Source organism: Eptesicus fuscus, chromosome 17, assembly GCF_027574615.1.
Source record: "Eptesicus fuscus isolate TK198812 chromosome 17, DD_ASM_mEF_20220401, whole genome shotgun sequence".
NCBI classification, from domain to species: Eukaryota; Metazoa; Chordata; class Mammalia; order Chiroptera; family Vespertilionidae; genus Eptesicus; species Eptesicus fuscus.
In genome coordinates, this window is record NC_072489.1 from 24,244,675 (window position 1) to 24,266,330 (window position 21,656).

General features: G+C 38.7%; 1 protein-coding gene and 1 pseudogene across 2 annotated transcripts in view; one reads left to right on the top strand and one right to left on the bottom strand.

The window, feature by feature from the left end:
- The window catches only part of JMJD1C (jumonji domain containing 1C), a 247,142-nt gene that overhangs the window by 127,041 nt on the left and 98,445 nt on the right, over positions 1–21,656 (top strand). The gene's annotated exons all lie outside the window — the stretch shown is intronic.
- Positions 12,425–20,324, bottom strand: LOC103289568 (BTB/POZ domain-containing protein KCTD9-like; annotated as a pseudogene).

Genomic DNA, 21,656 nt, shown 5'->3' on the forward strand with positions numbered 1-21,656 from the left:
CATAGATAACATACTGTGTATACCTCGAGTTATTTTTACAGGAATATGAATCTCCTACCCCCTTCCCTACACATACTCATTTAAGATGGAAAACTGCTGACCTACAGTCACATAAACCCCAAACTAGAGGGTGCCAGAGCATTGGTGACCAGAAATTTTGAAATATATCTTTGTAACTCCAGCTTCAACCAATCAGAAGATAACCAAAAACTGATCAAGCATTCAACAGCCCTACCCCAATTTTACCCTTTAAAACCAAGTGCCAGTAAACAGTTGGGGAATTGGGGAATTTGGGCCTTTAAACAATAGCTTTCCCATTCTCCTTGCACAGCGTTAGCAATAAAGCCACCCTAATTTCTCTGCTGCAAATTCTTCGTATTCAGTGTTTGGCTCTGCTATTGCCGGGTAGAGGAATCCTTTTTCTGTTCAGTTACAGAGTGAAAAAAAGTCCAAAACATTAACAACACCAAATGCTGATGAGGATATGGAACAACAGGAGCTCTCATTCATTTCTAGTGGAAACATAACAGTACAGCCACTTTGGAAGATAGTTTGGCAGTTTTTTACAAAACAACATATTCTTATCATACAATCCAGCAATTATACTCCTTGGTATTTACCCAAATGAGTTGAAAACTTTTTTTAAATACAAAAACCTGCACATGGATATACACTGAGTGGCCAGATTATTATGATCTCAGAACACATAATAATCTGGCCACTCAGTGCATGTCCTATATAATAAAAGGCTAATATGCAAATTGTCCCCTTGACCAGGAGTTTGACCAGCAGGCAGGCCGGTCAACCACCCATGTCCCCTCCCCCTGGTCAGGCTGGCCGGACCCCACCCATGCATGAATTCATGCACGGGCCTCTAATATACACACACACTGAGTGGCCAGATTATTATGCATTCAGAGATCATAATTATCTGGCCACTCAGTGTATATACCAACTTTATTTGCAGTTACCAAAACTTGGAAGCAACCAAGAGTTTTTCAAATAGGAGAATGAATAAACAAACTATGGTACATCCAAACATTGGATTATTATTAAGCACCGAAAGACATGAACTATAAAGCCATGAAAACAGATGGAACCTTATATGCATATTTTACTAAATGAAAGAAGCCAATCTGAAGAGGCCATATACTGTACAATTACAACTACATGACATTCTGGAATATACAACTAACCTATATAATAAAAGCCTAATATGCCAAGTGTCCAGTTGGCCGTTTAACCAATCAAAGCGTAATATGCTAATGATATGCTAAGGCCACTCAACTGCTCACTATGACATGCACTGACCACCAGCAGGCAGTCGACCAGTTACTATGACATGCACTGACCACCAGGGGGCAGACGCTCCAACTGGTAGGTTAGCTTGCTGCTGGGGTCCGGTCAATCGGGACTGGGCAAGATAGGGCCAGACATGCCCTGGAGCCTTCCCATGGTCCTTCCCTGGCCACCGGCCCCAATCAACCCTGATGGGGACTGGGCAAGATGGCCCAGATTGCACAAATTCGTGCACAGGTCCTCTAGTGGAGAACATAAAAAGATCAGAGTGAGGGGAAGGTATGGGTGAATAGGCAGAGCACAAAGAATTTTTAGGGCAGTGAAACTGTTCTAAATGATACTATAATGATGTCATACATTTGTCCAGACCCACAGGATGTATAACACTAAGGGTGAACCCTAATATAAACCTTGGATTTTGAGTGATAATGATGTGTCAGTGTAAGTTCATTGATTATATCAAATGTACCACTTTATTTCAGGATGTTGATAGTGGGTTAGGTTGTGCATTTGTGGAAGTAGGGGATGTATGAGAACTCTGTTTTCCATTCACTTCAAACTGCTCTAAGAAATAAAGTCTATTTCAAAATTTAAAAAGAAAGAAGGGGAGCCCCAGTCGGTTTGGCTCAGTGGATAGAGCATCGGCCTATGGACTAAAGGGTTCCGGGTTCAATTCCGGTCAAGGGCACATGCCCAGGTTGCCGGCTCAATCCCCAGTAGGGGGCATGCAGGAGGCAGCCAATCAGTGATTCTCATCATTGATGTTTCTATCTCTCTCTCCCTCTTCCTCTCTGAAGTCAATAAAAACATATTTTTTAAAAAAAGAAGTGGAAAAATATGAAGTTGTTAAACACAGGATATGGCATAGTGGGGTGAATACTAAATTCTGAGTCTTATGAAGTTCTTTCGTCCTGTCTATGCCACACAACCTTCCCTACTGATAACATAACTATAAAGATCAGAGTTGAATGTGAGCCTGGGAACTCATCCCAGGGAAGAGGCCTGGAATGATGAATACATGCTTAGTAACGCAGGAGTAAGTAAGCCTCACAAGTATAACTAACCAAAGACTTGCTGAGCAGCCAATCTTTCATCTTTGACATTTTGGGCAGAGGACACCTGAGGCCAATAATGGGTATTATCAATGAATGATCACTTTATCAATATGTAGATGACATGATCTGAGCTTAATGAATAGATTGCATTTACTTGGTGTTCCCACGTATTCTCTATTTATTCTTTCTGTGTTTAATATACTATGCAGGATGCTTGCTATCTATACTAACTATATCATGAGTTTCATTCATCCCATTTTTTTTCTTGTTATCTAGAGTAGAATTCGATAGTATCCAAAAAATATAACAAGCACATATTTACAGCTATTATGTCATAAACCTTCTTTCCATAAATAAAATTTTTGTGTAACAATGACTTTAGCCTAATACTCTTTTGATAAATATTGAAAACTGTTCTTAAATATGATTTAGAATTTCATAACATACATCTTTTCAAGTGAAAGCCATGACAGATTTGAAAGTATACCCACAACTTCTCATATTACAGTGCTCTATGTAAATAAATACCCTCTGCATGAATGCTTTTTTTGTGAGATATTACTACTATATAATGTCGCTCATCTCATTACTAGGCAGCTAAAATTGTTACAAAGCTTTTTCTAACATTGAACCAAAATCTGGCTATACATAACTTATATATTGGCCTCAGTTTATTTTCTGGTCTTTACATCTTTTAGGTCAGGGACTCTGAAAATCTGATAGAAACTATCATTAGCCCCTTTTCTAAGAAAAAAAATGCTCACATTCATAAATTTTTATAAATAATTTCAAGGACTTTATGGACTCCTTGAAGGCTTTGTTTGTTTGTTATTTGTTTTAAACCCAGGTTGAGATCCTCTGCTCTAGAACAGGATACATCAAGTTTTTTCTGTGTATTAAAGTATAATTAAAAACCTTAGGCTAAACATTTCCAGTTCCTTTAACCAGTCCTAACATGACTTAACCTTCACTGTTAAGATTACCTACTTTTACTTATATTCTAATGTCTATGACTTTCTGAGTGGGTGCCTTCAGTTTTCATTTGAAGGGATCCTAATATATTGGGGCTGTTGCCTCATACTGAGTTTCTGTTTAGCTTTATTTTTACATCATCTAAAATCTCTGGGACAATATTTAAGACATTGTAGATTTTCCACTGAATAGTTGTAGAATGAATAAAACTTCCTAATCCTTTTTGCATCAAAAGCTGTCAAGCAAGTTTTACCACATATTATAGTAATGTGTTGCCTGTGAGGGATGGGGTAGGAGTGTGTGTTGCACCATATTTAAGTAGTTTCTGACTTTTTGGAACCTGAACTGGATATTGAACATTTTTACTCTTATTAAATTTCATTGTACAAGAGCATTTAGTTCTTTTGTTATCTAGAGAGATGCCAGGGAAAACAAAGTTAGTTTACTTTTACTTTCCTGTATATAATACTTGTATGCACAGTGGGTAGGTGCTTCATAAATGTTTGCTAACTAAATGAATAATTAATGCCATGAACTTATAGTTTATAAAGTATGTACTTTGAAAGCTTGATTCACTGCTAGTGAATGTTTTATGTGTTATATTTCAATGAGTAACTTGAATATATTTTTCTAAAGATAAGCATCTTAAATTATAGCTTTATATATACTTTCTAGATGTCAGGATAGGATACCTAAGCTTATCCTACCATTCCCACACACAAAAAACAACAACAATGAATTGCTACAATTGAAAAATCTGTGATATAATTTCGGGCCTTCACCTCTTTGGGCCACAATCTTGAACCAACTCATTCTGAGTTCATAGTTCATGTGATCTGGGAAATTTTGCTGCTTTATAGGCAATTTTAATCAGCTTTGAAATCTTTTGTTGAATGATTAACCACACTTCTGGCTCTTCATGTCTTCTCTTGAAGAACTTCCTTTTTGTTTCTCCTCCTATAAGTAGATAGTAGGGAACAACAATGATTGTAGTCCTCATCTTTTTTTTTTTTTCTTTGTGTAATCCTAACTTGAGGATTTTTTTTCATTGCTTTTCAAAAAGAATGGAAAGGGAAGGAGAGAGGGAGGGCGGGAGGGCGGGAGGGCGGGAAGGAAGAAGGGGGGAGAGGAAGAGAGACAGAGGCAGAGACACGAGAAACACACTTCAACTGGTTGCCTCCTGAAGTGGGGCAGGGAGTGAAACTGAAATGCAGGTGCATGCCCTTGACCAGGAATTATACCTGTGACTCTTCAGTGTGTGGGCCAATGCTCTAACCACTGAGACACTGGCCAGGGTTGGGATTCTTATCTTTTTTAAGCTTTAAGAGAAAACAGTATTTTATATTGTTTTATATTTGGGCTGTGATCTCTCTTTCCACATAATCTAGGGAAGCACCATTGCCACTTTCTGAGATTGCTGCATTACCTTCTTCATATTTTTAGGAAGTGAAAGCATCTTTAAATAGGTCTCTCTCTACATTATACCAAAGAGCTTATCCTCTGCTAGTTCTAGATTATTTGAATTTGAAAATCCAGTGTGTGAAATTGATCTTTACTACATGGTTCAAATATACCCATATTGTGAATGAGCAGCTTTCCAATGTAAGCTGTTGGTAAGCTATTTCAAAGTTCTGTGCTTCCTGAGAAAGTAGGAGGTTGAAGTAGCAAAGTGACAAGGAGACTCATCTGTTTAGAGAATGTCTAAGACCTGGGGCACTCTGTCTGAGATATAGTCACTCTAGGTCATGTGTTCTCAACTAAGATTCATGGTTCCCAAAGCTGACTGAACCTCAGATTTAACTGACATATCAGTTAAAACTAAGTATTCCTAAGCCTGTCCTATGTGCTTTTTATGTGATGGTCAGTCACATGTAGCCACCAGAGGAGACACAAGAGAGGCACATGAAAACAAAGTTTATTATACTCATAGGTCCTTTAGAAATACAGTCATTGCATGCCACAAGGAAGCAGGTTCAGCCAAGCAGGTGGAGAGCCAAGAGACAGCACAAGGACCTGTGGGCTTTGTTGGGAGTCTGGTTGGAATACACTAGAAAAGGAAGATGGGGATTTTATTGGTGCATTTGAATGCTACTAAGTTAAGGTCAGGAGAGAGCAGGAAGGAGAACTGTGGCAGGGGCCCACCTTCTTCACCTGGTCATATGGGCAGGCTGCTTACAGCCAATTTGTGGGCATGTTAAGAGAGCAGGGAAAATACTTTTTTAAACTAATATTTTTTGATTCCCGTGTGGCTAGTGGTGGAGTTTCGACCCATAGACCAGGAGGTTGCTGTTCCATTCCTAGTCAGAATCTGCTTCAAGTAGTCTGGGGTGAAGCCTAAGAAATTGGATTTTTATTTAGTCCTTGGTGTTGCTGATGCTTCTGGACAGGGGGCTATCCTTTGAGGACCACTGTTCTAGAACTTGGCTAACACAACTGTGTGCCTTCAGCATCAAGTTCTTTATATATATATATATATATTATATTTTTGTGTGTGTGTGTGTGACTTTTTTACAGAGAGGAAGGGAGAGAAAGAGAGAGTTAGAAAGATCGATGAGCGAGAAACATCACAGTTGCCTCCTGCACACCCCCTACTGGGGATGTGCCCACAACCAAGGTACATGCCCTTGACTGGAATCGAACCTGGGACCCTTCATTCCACAGGCCGATGCTCTATCCACCTCTGTCCACTGAGCTAAATCGGTTATGGAGAGCATCAAGTTCTTGAAGCAAAGTATACCTTTCAGGATTCTTCATCAATTATTATAGCAATAAACATAATGAAGCATAACAAAGCTCAGTCTAGTTTATCACTGTGAGAGAATGGTAAAAAATCTTCCTTCTTTCTGGCAAAGGAAGTGGCCATGGAAGGTATACAAGCATTGTTAAATGACACATTTATAAACCTGTTTCATAAACAGTTGCTTCTATATGTAGCATTTCTTCCTATCAGAGTAGAAAAATGAATAGTTCCACTTTTTTTAAATGTTTTTATTGATTTGAGAGAGAGAGATGAAAAGAGCAGGATGTAGAAATAGAAGCATCGATGAGAGAGATTGGCTGCCTCCTGCATGTCGCCTACTGGGGATTGAGCCCACAACCGAGGCATTTGAAACAGGGACCTCTCAGTTCATGATTGATGCTTAACCACTGAGCCACACTAGCCAGGCTATGACCACTTTAGTGGTTTGATTTTTTTTTTTTACCTAAATATAATGTAACTTTTTAAAATGTGTATGTTTATTATTTTTTATTTTAGAGAGAGGGCGGAAGGTAGAGGAAAGGGAGAGAAACACCGATTTGTTGTTCCACTTATTTATACATTCATTAGAGGCCCCATGCACGAAAATTTGTGCACTGGGGGGGGACGGTCCCTCAGCCCGTCCTGCCACCTCTCACAGTCTGGCAGCCCTCAGGGGATGTCCTACTCATGAGGCTCACAGCTGCCAGGGCTTTGTCTGGATGGATGTCGGAAGATATCCGTCTTAATTAGCATATTACCCTTTTATTAGTATAGATTGTTTGCTTCCTGTAGGTGCCTTGACCAAGATCATAACCACAACCTTTGCATATCAGGATGATGCTCTAACCAATTGAACTACATGGCCAGGGCCTAAAATGTAACTTTTAAAAAATTAATATTCTGAACACGCTTTTTAAAAAATATTTTTATTCTTTTAGAGCGAGAGGAAAGGAGAGTGGGAGAGAAAGAGAAACATCAGTGTGAGAGAGAAACATCAGTTGGCTGCCTCCTCCGTGCCCCCTACTGGGGATTGAGCAGAAAGCTCATCATGTGCCCTGACCAGGGAATCGAACTGGCAACCTTTCATTGCATGAGATGAAGCCCAACCAACTGAGCCACATTGGCCAGTGCTAAAATGTAACTTTTTAAGTGCTCATATTTTCCAAGGCCAAGTAAAATATAGCTCAAAGTTAAAACAGTATAGTTTGACATAAATGTAACAGGAAGCAGGAAAGATGATCTTCAGGGTTCCTGAAATTAGGAAAATTTGTTCTATTTTAAAAAGCTCCTAAAGCAGGTGGTCAAATGCAGAGAAGCTTTTAAATCCCCAAAGACAAAACAACTGTTTCAGGAGCTATAAAAACACTACTAAATCCACAGGAGTCCTAAAGTATATTTGCCCAGACTACTTACAGGCTGTCTGAAACTTTGGAGGAAACTAAGACCCTGGGGGAATCTTTATTAGCCTTGAAGAGTCTAATTGTCAAACCTTCCTCTCTCTAAAGAGATAAACTTAAGTAAGGCTTCTGGGCATCATTAATGGGCCTCAACTTTTTCTTTTCTCAGTTAACCTTGGGACTTTCGTTGCCTCATGCCTTTAAAGGGAGTTGTCCTCAGTGAAACAGCAACTGACCTGAACTAAGCATAGAGGGGAGGGACTTTGTTTAAAGGAAGTGTATTAAAATTAAATTAGTGGTTATTGACCTGAAAATAGATTATGGGTATTCATTTTCTCTGTACATTTTTGAAATATAACTTTCAATTGCCCTAAAACATATTAGAAGGAAAGGAATGTTTATTTTAAATAAATAATAATTTCTAACTGAAATAAAACACTGCAGTGTGATGTAAAGTTTTCTTTTCCATTGTACTCCTTTTACTTGGTGCAGCAGTACTTTGATATTTCATAACTGTCAAAATGTTTGCATAAATTGTCAATACATAAAGAGAACTATGGTTGAAACTTGGATAACGTTGGCATTACCTTACTATATTTTGAATTTAAATACTACTTAGCACATCACTGTCACCTAATATGTATTAATTCTTACGATAATCAAAATAGCTACTGTATCATACTTAATGGAAATTGTAAATTCCCCTTTTCATTTCTTTTAGAAAAGCAAGCAAGAATTTATTGACTGCAACAAAAACATACTTAGGGCAGTAAAATAAGGAAAGGCATAGAAGAAGCAACAGGAGAACTTAGGCTGGGCTGCTTTGGCTCACTGGAAAGTCAGAGAAAAGGGGGGAAAGGCGACCTTGGAGACAGGTTCAGGGGGTTAGCCTGGGACGAGCTGCTGCTGCCAATTTCTCCTCTGGTCACAAGTCTCATGGGGTCCCTTAGAGGTTAGGGGATACAAGCCAGGGGGGGAGGGGGAAGGGAAGAAGAGGGAAAAGGAAATGCAAGGATGTGCTCCCTGGAGGGAGAACTGTGAATCCCTCTTTTTAAATTGAAACATTCCAGCTTCCAGATTGTTGCTGACATCATCAGAGTTTTTTACAAACAAGGAGGTAATGGGGAAATAATTGTAGAGCCTTGTTGACTTGTAGAGCTGTGCTGCACAAGAAACAGATGTTTGCCAGACGGAAATTAACAAAACCAGTAAAGAAATAGAGATTTGATTCAACTTTACAAAAGTGTAACCAGTGAAATTATTAAGGAAAATTGGAAAATAGATTTTAAAATTAGTTTTAGAACAAAAAAGGCCAAGAAAACAGTCATATGCAAACATAAGGGCATATACTCCGTTCTCTAAGGATGGTATGGTTGACAGGTCCTCAGTCTGTAAGACATTTTATCTTAGCTTAACTTTTTATTTTGTGATTTTTTTTTTTAAATATATTTTATTGATTTTTTACAGAGAGGAAGGGAGAGGGAGAGAGAGTTAGAAACATCGATGAGAGAGAAACATCGACCAGCTGCCTCCTGCACACCCGCTACTGGGGATGTGCCTGCAACCAATGTACATGCCCTTGACCGGAATCGAACCTGGGACCTTTCAGTCCGAAGGCTGACACTCTATCCAATGAGCCAAACCGGTTTTGGCAATTTTGTGATTTTTTTATTATTATTATTTCAACACATGCCTTTACTTATGATTGGGTTGATATAATCTATCTATCTATATAAAAGCCTAATATGCAAATTGTCCATGCAGGAGTTCGACCGGGAGACTGATCACTCGCTATCACATGTGCTGACCACCAGGGGGCGGCATGGAATGAAGAAAGGCCCTGGTCGGCAGCAGTTGGCAGCTGGGGAAGGGAGGCCTTGGCCAGCAGCCAGAAGGCCCTGATAGGCCCTGATCGCTGGCCAGGTCTAGGGACCCTACCCATGTACGCATTTCAGGCACCAGGCCTCTAGTTATGTAATAATTTTTATTCCCACAAAATTACATTGGTTTTTCATCAGAAGATATAAAGGATCTGTGGATTACAGTAATCCCATGCTACAGAAGTCTCCCATGTAGTTTTATTTCTGCCGAGCTATATAGGCCTTGGTTAATTTACTCTGAGGTGGGAGATAATATGTTTTATTTTTAATTCTTTCACCTTATGTGAATAATACATGAACATTCAGCAGTACTCTTTTTATGCTTTCATATATGCAAAAATAGTAGCAGTGTTGATGAAAAGTTTGGTTTAAACTTGCTTATCTTCACTTTGCTATTAAACATGAAGTGGCTTAAAGAAAGCCGTATTAGAGTCTTAGAATTGGAAAGAATCTTTAATATTTTATAAATTACCCCTTGCTAACATGAGAAATGGGATCCTTCAATGACTTGTCAAGTTAGTTTTCATTGAGATTCTTCTTAATAGTTTCTAGTTATTGGAAGCTGAAAGCTCAGTACTTGGTGAATAACTCTGCTTGTTTTGGTAGTGTTTATTAGAAATGTTGTTCCTTCTTTGTGTGGAGCTAGAATTGGCATTCCTAGAAATTTTACTTATAAGGCTCTACCTTTCCAATTTTCCAAACCTTTTAAATAATAGTACATAATTATTGTTTGTCTTCCTCCTCATCTCCAGGCAAGACATCTCCATTTCTTCTAATGATCCTAATAATCCATGATTTTTACATTTTTTTGACACACCTTAGTTTATAATTGTTTCTCTTATATTCTGATGTCCCAAATTGAACAAGACATTCAGAGATGGTATAAACAATGCAAAATATGAAGGGACTGTTATTACTCCCTTGGTCTTAGCACTTTGTGTCAAAAATTTACCCCCACTTTTTAATATATAACTTGTATTGACTTTGTGTCTTGAAATTCTTTCACATGAATTTCTAGGAAGCCACATCTTCTTTATATTCTATGTTTTTTTAAACCTAAAAATTGGACCTAACTTTTTCACTGTTAAGGTTGGGGATTAATCCTTATTCCAGCTTTTCTTGATCATTTAAAAATGTAGTTCTTCATTATATTTTATGATATATTTCAGAATTATTCTGTCATTTGTTGTCATATAAAGATAGCCTTCAAGTCTTAGTATGTAAGAACAAAGACGAAAAGATAGCATGTTATAAGTTAAAAACAGTACTATTATTCAGTACTCTTTACCAGGTACAAATGCATCAAGAACTGTCATCCAACCCATAGTTCATTGACTTACATATCACAGGTTGTCTTGATAAAAGTAACCTTTTTTCCCCCCAACATTTCACATTGTTTATTAATGTAGTATACATTAGACCCGAACTCTGCAGTTTCTAATGTTTCATATTTCAGATTCTTTTGCACTTTTAGGTTATGTCTACAGAGGTACCCTTAAGTAGCTGAACCACATTTTCTAGAGTTGTTTAAAATATACTACAGAGTGAAATGGTTTAAATATAATTTAGGCACATATTGATTATGAAAATAGATATCTCTCAGTACAATACTTCTCTGGTGAAAACAATAAAGCAAAGAAAATAATTCATTTCTGAAGTTGCTTTCCTTTACCTGTAAAGGCCTGATTCTCCTCCTACTATGCATATACCCTTCACTGTAAGGAAAGCTTTGCATGTGTATATATAGAATAAGCTATGTAAATATTCAAGACATGTCATCCTCCCAAAGAATACAAAGTGGGTTTTAATAATTCATTGCCTCAACTGATGAGTCTGGAGAATTCAGAATCCATTTAGGGCAGATGTAAGGACACCGTTTACTGGTACAGGCTCCTTCTCTGCTGCTGCAGAGAGATAATGACTCAAGAAAATTAGGCTAAAATTATTAAAACAAAAGCAAACCAGAAAATATAAGTTAAAGAACCACAGGTGCTGACTGACTGGTATTACATTTTGGACCAGCCAAATATTTTTATTTTTAAGTTTTTTGGTGGCTATAATTGAATAGTTTAAAATCTTCATTCTCCACTGTAGAGTTTTAGCTGCAATCTATTGTGTAGCTATCTAAAAGATGACTTTGCAATACCCATTCATATTTTGCAGGGTTGATTACAGTGGATTGAGACTTAGTATCTTGTTCTAAGCTGTCCCTGATTAAACTATTTGGCCACTGAATTAAATATTAGTAACACACCTTGGTTTTTTGGTTTTGAAGTATCTTCCTATGCTTGTTTTGACTGTACAGGAGGAAACTAGGCTGGTAGTGTAAATAAAAAATTGCTTGGTCTGCATTGAGTGGAACTTGCTTAGAATGAAATTCTGAAGAGTGATCCTTTAAAAGTTGTTGCTATAGGTTGTTATTACAGAGTTCCACTGTAACTTCAGCTGACAATGATGTCTTTCTTTCAACTCTTGTCTCAACCAGTAAGAATGGAGGATTTCTTTAATTCAGCTACTATTTTGTTCTAAAAAAAATAACCATTATTAAAATGAACCTGAAAAGAGAGCCTTTGGGAGTCTGATCTCACCATATTCACATGGTGTGACACGTAAAGGGAGGCAGCCTGAAAGCTTTTTATAACCTGAACAACCTCTTGAAATTTTAAGTTTAACAATTTAAATATCCATATGCATCTAGAGACTCAATAAATACAATTTAATATGTTGTGCTTCTCATAAATGAAAATCCTCAAGTGCATTTCAAACCAAGATGGTAATTCCACATCATGCCTATTTAAAGCAAATATGATAGATATCATAAAGCCAGGCGAACCCCCCACTCCACTCTAAAGGCAGCAATCTAATCTAGCTTCCCTACAGCTGGTAAATGAGTGCTTCTCTGTTAAAACCAGAATGTGGGAAAAAGCCACTTTTTTCTTTATGCACCACTGAGAACAAGCATAATCCTCTAAATGGTTTTGTCTTTTTAATTTCCTTACAGTGTTATTTCTTCTAGACAACTGAGTGAAGAAATAAAAGTGATAAGGAAAACATTTTCATATTGAGTATCTTCCTCCAGCCCTAAAGTCTCATCTGACACTTTGTGACATGGAGTGGTGTCAGCATCTCTTCAAATATAGCTCCCTTAACTTTGGAACCTCTCAGGTTGGCTTCCTGAAGGTCACACCCAGACAGGTCGCAGTTCTCTCAATTAGTTCCTGCCAGTTGCTCCTCTGAGGTTACAATTCTTCAACTTTGCATTTTTTAAGGTAGCAACTCTCAGGTTAATGCCTGTCATTTGACTTCTTCCCATATCCACACCTTTTAGATTAGCACCTTCTAATTTGGCTTTAAGACCAGAAGGATCTTCAAAATTACACAGTTTCAGGGATGCGCCTTCTGCATTAGAACAGAGAGCATCTTGACTCCCTGGAGATTTGCACAGTCAAGCACTGATCCAGAGATCAGCTTGTTCAAGATTTGCACAGCGTAGATTAGCATGTGCAAGATTGCAGCGGCTTAAATTGGCCATCTTGAAGTTAATGTATCGAAGGTCCAAACGAGAAAGATCAGCACCACTAAAGTTTAAACCCTGGCACCGCAATTCTGATTTGGTTGGAGTGGCTAGCAGAAATCAGACAAATTCCTTTCGTGATATTGGTGAATGATCCTCTGGTGGTTGAGAATTCTTTATTGCCACTTCTAGGTGTTCAATCAGTGAGTCAATACCAAAGAATCTGGCTTCTTCCAACACCCCCAGTAAATTAATGCCATCATTGACAATGAGTTGTCCATGACACAAGTAGTTCAAAATTGGTTCAAAGTACTCAGGACTTCGGCCAATTAAGAAAGCTCCTCTATGATCTTGCTTATTACCCTAGACACCTTTGTCCTTAAACATGTGGGCCAGCATACTGTCGGGTTCTTTGTTCACTAAAGTGCTCCGTATAGTTGTAAAGTACCACCCTCCAACATTTAATGTAAGCCAGTCTGTGTGAGATCCTGACAACCCTTCAGGTAGTATAGAATCTGTCTGAGGATCAATGAATGGCTCTCCTTCACACAAAACAAAACATCATCATCCCTCATCAAAGCAATATCATCAATCAGTCCACCTTTCCCATTATACACACTAGTGGCTTTTATGCCAAGTTTACTGCTGGCCACAGAGAGTAAATCAGATAAAGTTCTATATACAGTGACCACAGGAATCAGCACCTGCGGCTGTTACCCCTCCCTTTGCTCAACCCGTGGAGGAAACGGCTGCCATCGGAGCTGGCTGATTGGGTTAGAACCACTCTAAAAGTAACCTTTTATCTTTATTTAGTTAGTTTTAAATTTAAATTTTATTTTTAATTACAGTTTACATTCAGTACTATTTCATTAGTTTCAGGTGTCAGGCATAGTGGTTAGACAATCATATACTTTACAAAGTGTTGCCCACAATATTTCCAGTACCAACCTGGCACCATACATAGTAATTACAATATTACTGCCTATATTCTCTATGCTGTACTTTATATCCCTGTGACTATTTTGTAACTATCAACCTATACTTCTTAATCTCTTTACCTTTTTCACCCAGTCCTCCACTCCCCACACCTCCGGCAAACATCAGTCTATTCTCTTTATGAATCTGTTTCTGTTTTGTTGTTTATTTTATTCTTTAGACTCCACATATGAGTGAAATAAAATGGTATTTGTCTTTCTCTGATTGACTTATTTCACTTAGCATAATACACTCCAGGTCCATCCATGCCGTTGCAGATAGGAAGATTTCATTCTTCTTTATGGCTGAGTAATACTCCATTGTATACATGTACCACCTCTTTTTTATCCACTGTTAATGTGCACTTGGATTGCTTCTATATCTTGGCTAATGTAAATAATGCTACAATGAATATAAGGGTACATGTATTCTTTAAAACAAATGTTTTAGATTTCTCCAGATATATACTCAGAAATGGAATTGTTGGGTCATAAGGCAGTTACATTTTTAATTTTTGGAGGAACCTCCATACTGTTGTTTTTTTTTAATATATATATATATATTTATTGATTTTTTTTAAATTTTTTTTACAGAGAGGAAGGGAGAGGGACAGAGAGTTAGAAACATTGATGAGAGAGAAACATCGATCAGCTGCCTCCTGCACACCTCCCACTGGGGATGTGCCCGCAACCAAGGCACATGCCCTTGACTGGAATCGAACCCGGGACCCTTCAGCCCACAGGCCGATGCTCCATCCACTGAGCCAAACCGGTCAGGGCCATACTGTTTTTCATAGTTGCTGCACCAATCTGCAATCCCAGCAACAGAGCACTGCAGTTCCCTTTTCTCCATATCCTGGCCAACACTTGTTGTTTGTTGATGATAGCCATTCTTACAAATATGAGGTGATATCTCATTGTGGTTTTAATTAGCATTTCTCTAATGATTAGTTATGTTAGGCATAATTTCATGTGTACATTGCTCATCTTTATGTCCTCTTTGGAGAATAGTCTATTCAGGTTCTCTGCCCATATTTTAGTTGGATTTTATTTTTATGGTGTTGTGTTGAATCAGTTATTCAGAGATTTGAATATTAACCCCTTTTTGGATGTATTATTGGCAAATATGTTCTCCCAATGAGTGTGTTGTCTTTTTTATTTGCTTTGCTGTGTAAAAACTTTTTAGTTTTGATGTAGTTCAATCTGTTTATTTTTTCTTTTGTTTCTCTTGTCCAAGGAGATATATCAAAAGAATATTGCCAAGAGAAAGGTCTGAGATTTTACTGCCTATGTTTTCTTTTAGGGTTTTTATGGTTTCCAGACTTACATTTAAGTCTTTAATCCATCTTGAGTTTATTCTTGAATGTGGAGTAGGAAGATGTTTTAATTTATTTTTTTCATGTATCTGTCCAATTTTCCCAACATCATCTATTGAATAGACTCTGTTTACTCCATTGTGTGTTTTTTGCCTCATTTGTCAAATATTAGTTTGGTTTGGGTTTATTTCTGGGCTCTCTATTCTGTTCCATTGATCTATATGTCTGTTTTTTGCCAGTACTATGCTGTTTTAATTACTATGGCCTTGCATTATAGTTTGATAATAGGTAGCATTATATATCTATCTTTTTTCTTCTTTCTCAGGAATGCTATGGCTATTTGGGGTCTTTTATGCTACCATATGAGTTTTTTATTATTTGTCCTACTTCTGTGAAAGGTGGCATTGGTATTTTGATAGGGATTGCATTGAATCTATAGATTGTTTGAGTTATTATGGACATATTAATGTTTTTAATTCTTCCTATCAATGAGCACAGTATATGTTTTCATTTATTTGTATCTTCTTCACTTTCTTTCTTCAGTGTCTCATAATTTTCCAAGTACAGGTCTCTTTTTCTCCTTGGTTAAACTTAGTCTTAGGTATTTTTATTTTTACTTTTTATGCAATTACAAGTGGGATTATTTTCTTAGTTTCCCTTTCTGATAGTTCATTATTGGTGTACAAAAATGCAACCAATTTCTGGATATTAATTTTGTGCCCTGCTACTTTACTAAATCCATTTATCAGTTTTAGTAGTTTTTGTTTTTTTGGTGGGATGTCTAGGTTCTCCATTGTATTATGGTATCTACAAATAATGACAGTTTTACTTCTTCTTGTCCAATTTGGGTGCATTTTATTTTTTCTTGTCTGATTGCTGTGGCTAAAACTTCCAATATTACATTGAATAAAAGTGGTGAAAATGAACCTCTTTGTCTTGTTCCTGATCTTAAGGGAAAAGCTTTCATTTTTTTCCCATTGAATATGTTTAAGGGTTTGTCATATATAGCCTTTATTATGTTGAGATATGTTTCCTCTATCCCCTCTTTGCTGAGTGTTTTTTATCATAAATGACTGCTGAATATTGTCAAGTGCTTTTTATGCATCCATTGATAGGAATATATGATTTTTATCCTTCATTTTGTTTAGGTAGTGGATCACGTTAATTGTTTTGCGGATGTTGAACCAAACTTGCAACCCAGGAATTAATCCCACTTGATCAGGGTAAATGATATATATTTTTAAAATATATTTTTATTGACTTCAGAGAGGAAGGGAGCAGGAGAGAGAGATAGAAACATCAATAATAGGAGAGAATCATGGATCAGTTGCCTCCTCCACCCTCTTATTGGGGATCAAGCCCACAAACTATATGTATTATCATGTGCCTTGACTGGGAATCGAACCATGATCCCATGATTCATAGGTCGACCATTGAGCCACACCGACTGGGCAATGATCTTTTTAATGTACTGTTGAATTTGATTTGCTAATGTTTTAATGAAAATATTTGCATTCATGTTCATCAGGGATACACACACACACACACACACACACACACACACACACACACACACACTAGAGACCCGGTGCATAAAAATTCATGCACTGGAGGGGGGGTCCCTCAGCCCGGCCTGCCCCCTCTCACAGTCCGTGAGCCCTCAGGGGCGGGAGGCGACCCGGCAATCAAGGGAAGGCAATGCCCCCATCACACTTCTGCTGCTGCCACTGCCGGCAATGCAAGCCTCAGCTGGCCCTGGTTACCTGAGCCTCGGGTGGCCCTGGGAGGCTGGGCAGCCGCTATCCAAGGCTTGCCTGCGCCTCTAGTGGCCCTGGGTGGCTGGGCAGCCGCCACCTGAGGCTTGCCTGCGCCTCGGGCCAGCCTTGGGTGGCTGGGGGTCTGAGGGTAGGTTTGGCTGCACTGTGTGTCCGCCAACCCCCCCACCCTCCTGCAGGGCTAAATGGACTGGGAGACTCTGGCGGGGCTGAGGGGACTGGGCATTGCCATCTGTGTGATGATCCATTTGCATATTCCCTCTTTATTAGATAGGATGTCTTTGTCTTGTTTTGGAATCAGGGTAATGCTGGTCCCATAAAATGAGCTTTGGAGCCTTCCCTACTCTTGAATTTTTTTTAATAGTTTCAGAAAGAGAGGTGTTAATTCTTTTCTAAATGTTTAGTAAAATTCACCTATGAATCCATTTGATCCAGGACTTTTGTTTGTTGGGAGTTTTTTTAATTTTTTTATTACTGTTCAGTTTTGTTGTGTATAATTGGTCTGTACAGATATTCTGTTTCTTCTTGATTCATTCTTGGAAAATTATGTTTTTAGGATTTTATTCATTTCTTCTAGATTGTCCAATTTGTTGCCTTATTTCCTTTTCTTATAATCATTTGTATTTTTATGGTGTCAGTTGTTACTTCTCTTTAATTTCTGATTTATTTGAGTCATCTTCCTTTTTTTTCTTGATGAAACTTGTTAAAGGTTTATCAATTTTCTTTATTTTTTTCAAAGAACCAGCTCCTCGTTTTATTGATCTTTGCATTATTTTCTTTTTGGCTTTTTTTTTTTTTTTACTATTTCTTTTCTGATTTTTTTTTTTTTTCCCTCTCCTACTCATGTTGGGCTTTCTTTGTTTTTTTTTTTTTTAATAGTTCCTTTATGTGTAAGGTTAGATTGTTTGAGACTTTTCTTGTTTATTGAAGTAGGCCTGTAATGCTATGAATTTTCCTCTTAGATTTTAGGTTGTTGTTCTCATTCCATTGTTTCAAGGCATCTTTTTATTTATTTCTTAGTCTTATTATTAACTCATTCATTGTTTAGTAACATGTTATTTAGGCTTCATGTGTTTGTCTGTTTTTCAGGGTATTTTTTTCTTAAAATTGATTTCTCATTTCATACATTTGTGATCAGAAAACTTACTTGATATGATTTCAGTCTTTTTTAACTTATTGAGACTTGTTTTGTGTCCTAACATGGTCTATCCTAGAAAATATTCCATGTGCACTTGAAAAGAATGTATATTCTGTTGCCTTGGGGTAAATGCTCTGAATATACCATTTCACCTAGTGTGTCATTTAAGGTCACCGTTTCCTTGTTAATTTTCTGTCTGCAAGATCTGTCCATTGATGTCAAAAAGGTATTAAAATCCCCTGCTATGACTGCATTGTTTTCTATCTCCCTTTATCTCCATGAAGATTTTCTTTATATATTTATACACTCCTGTGTTAGGTGAAGAAATATTTACAAGTGTTATATATTCTTGTGGGATTGACATTTTTTATAATTATGTAATTTTTTTATTTGTCTCTTATTATATAGCCTTTGTTTTAAAGTCTCTTTTGTCTGATAGAAGTATTGCTAGCTCATTTTTGTTGTTGTTTTTCAGAGCAAAAGGAAGGAAGGGAGGGAGAGAAAGAATCATTTATTGATTTTTAGAGAGAGAGGAAGGGAGAGAAATATTGGTGTGAGAGTGCAACATTGATCGGTTGCCTCCTGCATGCCTCTCACTGGGGAACTGGGCATGTGACCTGACTAGGAATCAAACTAGCAACCCCTCAGTGCACAGAACAATGCCCAACCAACTGAGCCATACCAGCCAGGGCTACTCTATGTTTTTTGTTGGGATGATTTAATCCATTTACATTTAAAGTGATTATTGATAGATAGATATGTTTTCATTCCTATTTTATTATACAAATTTAGTTCCTTTTTTTTTTTTTTTTTTTGTTAAGAAGTCCCGTTAACAATTCTTGGTTTGGTTGTCATGAATTTTTTGACTTTTTCTTGTCTGGGCAGTTCTATATGTCTAATTTTATTCTAACCTAGAGGCCTAGTGCATGAAATTTGTGCACGGAGGGGGAGGGTCCCCTCAGCCCAGCCTGCACCCTCTCCAATCAGGAACCCTTGGGGGATGTCTGGCAGTCAGACATCCCTTTCACAATCCTGGACTGCTAGCTCCTAACCGCTCACCTGTCTGCCTATCTGATCGCCCTTAACTGCCCCACCCCTGCTGGCCTGGTTGCCCCTAACTGCCCCCCCTCCAACCTCCAACCCCCGCCAGCCTGATCACCCCTAACTGCCTCTACCTGCTGGCCTGATCACCCCTAACTACTCCCTCCCCACCCCCCGACCCCCCGCCGGCCTGGTCGCCCTTCACTGCCCCCTCTGCCGGCCTGGTCGCCCTACGCAGCTTGCTGTTTGGTCATTTGGTCACCCCGAACTAGCCTCCCTGCCAGCCTCGTCGCCCCTTGCAGCCTGCTGTTCAGTCATTTGGTTGTCCCTCACTAACCCCCCTGCCAGCCTGGTTGCCCCATGCAGCCTGTTTGGTCATCCATCCGGTTGTTTCAGTCGTGATGGCCCTGGCTTTTTATATATATAGATGATTGCCTTGCTGAGTCAAGTGATACAATTTTTAGGTCCTTGCTTTTTATCACTTAAATATTTCATATCAGCCCTAGCTGTCTTGGCTCAGTGGATAGAGCATCAGCCTGGGGACTGAAGGGTCCCGTGTTTGATTCCAGTCCAGGGCACATGCCCTGGTTGCAAGCTCGATCCCCAGTAGGGGGCTTGAAGGAGGCAGCTGATCAATGATTCTCTCTCATCATTAATGTTTCTATTTCTCTCTCCCTCACCCTTCAATAAAGAAAAATTATATTAATTTTTTTTTTTCGTACAAATCCCTTCTAGCCTGGAAAGTTTCTGTTGAGAAATTAGCTAACAGTCTTATGGGAGCTCCCTTGTAGCTAACTGTCTTTCTCTTGCAGCTTTTAAGACTATCTCTTTATCATTAACCTTTGCCATTTTAATTCTGATGTGTCTTGGTGTGGGCTTCTTTGGGTTTATTTTGTTTTGGGCCTTTATGCGCTTCCTGGATTTGTGTGTCTTTTTTCTTCACCTGGTTACTGAACTTTTCAGTCATTACTTCCTCAAATGGGTTCTCAATTTATTATTGTCTCTTTTCTTTTTCTGGTATCCTTATGATGTGCCTGTTATTATGCTTGATGTTGCCCAGAAGTCCCTTAAATTATCCTCTTTTTTTAAAATCTTTTTTTTTTCTGCTTTGATTGGGTGTTTGCTGCTACCTTGTCTCTGAAATTGCTAATTCGATCTTTTGATTCATCTAATCTCTTGTTTCCTTCTAGTGTTTTCTTCATTTCAGATATTGTGTTCTTCATTTCGGACTGGATTTTTATATGGTTTCTATTTCCTCTTTTATGCTTACTATCTCTTTGTTTAACTTAAATATATATATATATATATATTTTTATTAATGTCAGAGAGGAAGGGAGAGGGAGAGATAGAGATCAGCTGACTCCCGCACGCCGCCCACTGGGGATCAAGCCCGCAACCCAGGCATGTGCCCTTGACCGGAATAGAACCCCAGACCCTTCAGTCCACAGGCCAATACTCTTTCCACTGAGCCAAACCGGCTAGGGCTAACAAATTTTTTGAGCGTCCTGATAGCCAGTGTTTTGAACTCTGTATCTGATAGATACTTGCCTCCAATTTTATTAAGTTCTTTCTCTGGAGATTTCTCTAGTTCTTTCATTTGGGCCATGTTCCTTTGTCTCCCTACTTTGGCTGCCTTTATCTGTTTGTTTCTGGGTATTAGTGGATAGGTCTGCAATGTCTCCCAGTCTTGGTATGGTGGCCTTATGTAGTAGGTGTTTTGTGGGACTCAGTGGTGCAGACTCCCTGATCACTTGAGCTATGTGCTCCATAAATGTCCCTTATGTGGATTATGTGAGCCCCTCCTATTGTAGTTGAGTGTTGATTGCTGTTGACACCTCCATGGTTGGGATTGTTCTTCAGGCTGGCTGGCTGTAAGGATTGACCCTGACCACAGTGCACGAGCTGCTGTATAGGGGCCTACCCCATGAAGCAGAATTCACACCAGCAGGGTCTGGTGTCTGTGGAGTTTTCCCTTTAAGTTTGTCACTTGTGGAGTTAATTGGATCATGCTCTGATGTACTCTGAATCCTGCCACCTGGTATTTGGTTCTGGGGACTCTTGGGAAGGACTTCAGTGTAGGTCAGTGTCAGACACTGCGTGATTCGGCCCTTGGCTACCTGTTAGGTAGGCGCTACAAAGCAATCCATGGTTGGTGGCTGCTTCTACTGTACCTGGGTGGACTATGGGAGGGGCCAAGCAATTTACTGAGGCCAGTTTCCATTAGTACCAACCTGGCACAGTTCAGCAAAGGGTCCAAGGCACCCCGGAATACCCCTCTGCTTGTCAGCTACCTGTTAGACTCAGTAACTGAAAGAGCCTCTGATGGTACATGAGTTGTATGAGGTAGGGGCCACTGGTGTTCACCAGATTGATACAGATTCAAACTCAGCACCAATGCTGGGTCTGAAGCTACTCAATACAAGTTTCAGGGTACACCAAGGCCAGATGACACCTTTCTGGGGCCTGTGGACCTTTGCGTTAGGGTGGAGTCTCAGAGTCATTAGGGTAAAAGAGCAGTAGAGTTCATCAGGCTAAAATAGATTAAGATTTGTAGT